Raw genomic sequence first — 5,783 nt, 5'->3', positions numbered from 1 at the left:
CTGAAGCCTGTGATGAACCCTTTCGCTGATTCTCCCTTCATGTGTGCTTTGCTGTTTTTGCCCCAATGAGAGGTCATTTTTCTTGGGAACTTTATCTGTGGGAATTCTTGGAGGCCCAGGTTGAAGTCATCTCTAGAAAGGAACTATATTTGCTTCTGCCAGTTGCTTGGGGCCCTGTCAACCTGGAACTGCTGCCACTTAGGTTCTATGCTTGAGAGTTTTCAGAACACCAAAGTGTGAATTTGGGTGGGATTTCTGACCTAAACTTCATGTGAGGCCCAGCTTGGGCTAAGGTTGAGATAAGCAGGCTTTTTTGCTGAGCCAATATTTTAGTTCTTATTACTTCTACTTCCACCCCTCCTCCTCAATGCTATCTTAAAGATTTTTTTTAATTGTGATAAAATACACATAATATATAATTTACCATCTTAACCACGTTGATGTACATTTCAGTAGTGTCAAGTGTGTTCACATTGTTGGGCCACTGATCTCTAGAAAGTTTTCACCTTAAAAACGGAAACTCTGTACCCATTAAACACCAGCTCCCCATTTCCCCTCCCCCGGCCCCTGGCTGAACTGCCGTTCTTTCTCTTTATGAATTGGGCTACTCTGGATACCTCATGAGTGAAATCATATACTGTCTGCCCTTTTGTGTCTGGATTATTTTGCATAGCATAGATATCTTCAGGAATCATCCACACTGTAGCATGTAACAGGATTTCCTTCCTTTTGAAGGCTGAAGAAGATTCCGTTATATGGACACACCCCATTTTGTTGTCCGTCCATCCACTCACGGACGCCTGGGTTGCTTCCGCCTTTTGGCTGTTGGGAATAATGCTGCTCTAAATAGATATGGGTGTACAAATGTTGAAATCCCTGCTTTCAGTTCTTTTGGATAGACTCAGAAGTGGGGTTGCTGGATCACGTGGTAATTCTGTTTAATTTTTTGAGGAACCACCACACCATTTTCTTTTCTTTTTCTTTGTTTTTTTTTTTTTGAGAAGGAATCTCACTCTGTTGCCGAGGCTGGAGTGCAGTGGCGCCATCTCAGCTCACTGCAAGCTCCGCCTCCCAGGTTTACGCCATTCTCCTGCCTCAGCCTCCCGTGTAGATGGAACTACAGGCACCCGCCACCTTGCCCGGCTAGTTTTTTGTATTTTTTAGTAGAGACAGGGTTTCACCGTGTTCGCCAGGATGGTCTCGATCTCCTGACCTCGTGATCCGCCCGTCTCGGCCTCCCAAAGTGCTGGGATTACAGGCTTGAGCCACCGCGCCCGGCCACACCACACCATTCTCCATAGTCCCTGTACCATTTTCAGTTCCCACCAATAGTGTGCAAGGGTTCCAATTTCTCCATATCTTTGCCAACACTTGTTATTTTTTCTTTTTTTCTTAAATAGTAGCCATCCTAATGGGTGCACAATGCTATTACATTATGGTTTTGATTTATTTGTCCGTAAAGATTAAAGACGTTGAGTAGCTTTTCAAATGCTTTTTGGTATTGGTGTATCTCTGGACAAATGTCTATTCAAGTCTTTGGCCTGTTGTTTTCTCTTTTGGTAGGGTCAGGGTCTTGCTGGGATGCCCAGGCTGGTTGCAAACTCCTGAGCTCAAGCAATTCTCTCACCTTGGCCTCCCCAAACACTGGGATTACAGGCATGAGCCCCTGTTTCCAGTCATTTTGCCTGTTTTTAAAATGAGGTTATTTGTGTTTTTTGTTGTTGTTCTTATTCTCATTACTTTTTCCACTGAGGGTGGGGCTCTGTGGGGTGCCAGCTCTATGCAAGCATTTCGTATTAGACTTCTGCTCTACATTGGTTTCTGCGCCCTATGCAGTCATCCAGGTAGAAGTTCAAGCTCTCAGCAGAGTTTGAGATGAGGCTGGCTCAGGCTCCACTGCTGCCAAGGTTTCTGCCTTGTCTTTGCTTCTGGCCTCTATGGCAGCCTGAGGATGCCTCTAGCAAGATGCGTTTTACATTTTCTTCAGCATTTTAGCTGTTTCCATCAGGAGGGCCATCAGCCATCTAATCGCCCACACTATAGAAACTGTAGCTCCTGGACATTGATTTTCTGACCACGTCTTGACTTTTCTCTCTGCCGTCAGAAGTATTTGCTCGTGTCTGAGACAGCCTGAGGAATTCCATATAGGTAAGTGCATCATTAGGTTCACGACAGAAAGGAAAGCGGAGAGTAAATGTGTGTCTACACCATGATCATGATTTTGTAATTTTATGTGCCTGTGAATAAGGACATGAAGTTTACGTAGAGAAAGGAAAAGTGGTCATTTCTTAGACTGGTGTAATGGGGACAACTTACTTTCCTTTTAAAAATGCACTCCTCCCTTCGTCAGCCATGCAGGCAGTCAGTCGCGAGTGAGTCCTTGGCTCCCGCCCTGTCCTGGAAGCAGGAGACCCAGAGACTGAAGAGATTAGAAAGCGCCCAGTCCTGAGTCCCTGTGCTTGTGATGCTGGTTATGTACACAGTGAGCGGTGGCCTGCAAACGAAGTTAGGTGATGCAGTGTGGTATGGGGGCTAAATGCCTTAACATTGGAAGGGCAACCTAAGAAAAAATCCCAGCAGTTTGGGGGAGAATACCTAGTCCTCAAACAGATGTTTTTGAGGAACAACAGGAACCACTGGAAAAGTGTTTGAAGTTGTGACTTTCCTTAGAGCGGTGAAAACAGGATTCCATTTTCAAAAATGTCCTTTTCACACCACTAAGAAATGCCAGCCACAGAGGGGATCTCGGCTGGGGGAGGGGGCAGAAGTGTGTAGGGTTTAGACAAAAGCCCAGCCCCCTTTGGGCTTTCAAGAGCAATTCAGAATCCCTATGTGGAAAAGGGGAGAGGGGCAAGTTCCCAGAGAGACGAAGGGCAGAGCAGCCTGGAGAATTCCTCTCCACCGGGACACCGCCTGCTCCAGCTGTCGGCAGCCTTCTTCAGGTCCCGTCTTTGTAAAAAGTGCTGCTCAAAGCTGGGACTTAAACTAAACAGATTTCCTAGAGGAAACACACACACACCATCACACTCTGCTAAAGTTGCTTTTATGGACATTTCCCTGAGAAATATTTCTCTCTGGAAAAATAAATTCACAGGATGTAATTAAAACCATGATGTGTGTATGTTGGCCAGGGCTCTTCTTAAGTGCTTCACCAAATGGGCCACCAAATAAAGCAATGAAGGCCGGCTTTGTTCACGTCAATTAACAATGCTATTTATTAATTGTAACACAGGGCATTCTCTTGGTACTTGATGGTTTCAGAAACAGCCTTGCGGTTGGCCCTTCCCCAAGGCAGCCTCGGTTCTGACCCCAGTGTGACCTCTACAGGGAGACACCGCGAGGACTCCTCAGTGGCACTGGATGAGGCGACAGGCTCAGTTCCACCGACGTGCCCATTTGGGCCTGTGTTTTCTGCTGATAACCTAGGGGAAAAAACATTCCAAACATGAGAAAAGTTCCTGAAAAAGAAACTGTTAGCAAAGCCGTGCTTCTGAGTAACAGGACTAAGGGGAGTTAGGTCTTCCTACCCTCGGCGGGGCTCCCAGCCCCGGGCTCTCCTGCTGGGTCCTCGCCTCAAGGAGCAACTATAATTCCAGTTTCTTTACTGGATGTGTGAGCCCTGAAGTTGCGGAAACACTTCACCATAGACCCGTCTTTAGCCCAGGTGTGGGCAGAGCTGTGCTCCCCCAACCCCCATGTTCTAGGGGAGGGTCCTTTCTGCCTCTGCCAGCATCTGGGGGCCCCAGGTGTTCCTTGGCTTGTGGCCGCATCACTGCACTCTCCACCCCTGTCTCCACACTGTCTTCTCTCTCGCCAATCTGCCTTTGCCTTTCTCTTGTAAAGGCAGCCACCATTGGATTAGGGCCTGCCCTAAGTCCAGGACGATCTCATCTCAAGATCCTTAATTGCATCTGCAAAGACCCTTTTTCCAAATAAGGTCCCATTCACAGTTTCCAGAGCTTAGGCCATGGATGTCTCTGTTTTGGGGGCTGCTATTCAATGCCCCCATGCTGGTCTATAGGTTCCTTGGGATGGTGTCCAGCTTTGCTTAACCTGAACCCTAGGACCCCAGTGCCCTGGTGTGGCAGTTTGTCAATTTCAGAGCACGAATGACTTTATCCATTGGTTCAGGAACAAGGCCTGGGCCAGCTCTTGCGAGAGTATCAAAATACCCGTCCCACCAGAAGCCACTTTCGTGGAACCTAAGTGTCTGCCAGGAGAGATAGGCCAGCACCTCTGGCAGCTGCAGTTAGGTGAGGAGAGATAAATGTGGCCGGGAGGGCCTGGAGCCAAGGCCCCAGTTGCGGTGTGGGAAGCGGGGGTGGGGGGAGTGGGGGGCATCTGGTGAGGAGGGAGAGGTCCCCAGGACAGGGGTGTGGGAGGGAGGGAGCCGTGTGTGCAGACCCCAGGGAGAGCGTGCTGGCCCTAGAGGGTCAGGTTCTAGGTAGGGAGCTTGGGAGCTGGAGAAGGGGAGGGAGGTTGGGGCTCCTGTTGGGAAGGGCCTCAGATGCCAGGCTTCTCGAAGAGCCTATAGACGGGCATTCAGGGTACCATGAAGGAATCTGTGAGCCCGAGTGACAGAGACCAACTGGTATGGCAGGAAAAGTTCACCTGGCGGTAAGGAAGGCATGGTGGGGCCAGCTCAAAGACTCCAGCACTGCAGCAGGACAGGCCGGGAGCGGGCTGGGATAGGGTCTCCACTCACCCTGCTTTGAAAACTGGCAGCCCTGAGTTCTGGGGCCCACTCAGTGCTGGGCAAGCTGGGCTGTTGGTCCCCCTGCGGCCGAAGAGTCTCTAAGAATCTCTTGTCTCTGCTGCCAGTCCTTGCTCTGGAACCGAGATTTCCTCACCTCTGCCTCCTCCCACTGTGGCAGTGACCAGCACATAGTAGGTCCTTCCATGGGTGCTGCCTGGAGAGACGCAGGCCCCGGCCGAGAATGCATGGTCTCACTGAACGCCGTGACCTCCTGACACTAGTGGAGTTCTCGGTCACACCAAGGGAGGCAGCATGGCACCTGTGAGGGGGACTGAGAGAGGGCACCCCCTTGGCAGGGCTCCCAGGGCCCACACTGTCCTCTGCCGTCCCCAGGGCTGGGCTCCCCGGTCCTCCCCTGCCAGGCTAAACCATGTCCAGAGGCCAACCTGGCTGGAACAGGGAGGCTTCGAGGGCTGCAAGGAACTTCACTGCCTGGGCCCTGCCCAGCCCCGCCAGCCCCAAGCTGAGGGCCTGCTTGGACACTGCCTCTGCCCCTGAGCCTTGCTCTGTTCCTAGCTGGGCAGAGAAGGTGGGCTCAATTTAGGACAGGGTGGGGTAGGGTGGGAGGCTGGAAGCAGGCCTGGCTCCACTCAGCAAAGCCATGCCATAGTGAGCATTAGCAGCCGTGACACTGACGCCCACTGCGTACTGAAGCTCTCTCTGCCCCAGGAAGCCTGTGGCACATTCGATGGGATTTTGTGTCTTTACAAAGCCTGCCAGGTGGGTATTATCAGCCCCATTTGACAGGGAGGCAGCTGGTGCTCAGAGGAGTCACCCTGCCCCGATGACTCAGCTGGAAGGATGTGGATCTGGCTCCCTAGCTTGGGGCAAACACCCTGACTCTCCGCAGTGGGCTCCAAGGCCTGAGACAGGGTTTGGGGGAGCATTCATCTAAAACCACAGCACTCCGTGACGCTCAGCCCTACAGTGGTCCGTCACCAGTCCCCGCGCCTCCGAGTCCCCCCTCCCGGGGGCTGCTGGTGGCTAGGGCCCACCTGAGGGGACCCAGCCAGCCCGGCCGAGGCCC

Source organism: Rhinopithecus roxellana, chromosome 14 (genome assembly GCF_007565055.1).
Source record: "Rhinopithecus roxellana isolate Shanxi Qingling chromosome 14, ASM756505v1, whole genome shotgun sequence".
NCBI classification, from domain to species: domain Eukaryota; kingdom Metazoa; phylum Chordata; class Mammalia; order Primates; family Cercopithecidae; genus Rhinopithecus; species Rhinopithecus roxellana.
The sequence above is the reverse complement of the archived record's forward strand: the minus strand, read 5'-3'. Positions refer to the sequence as shown.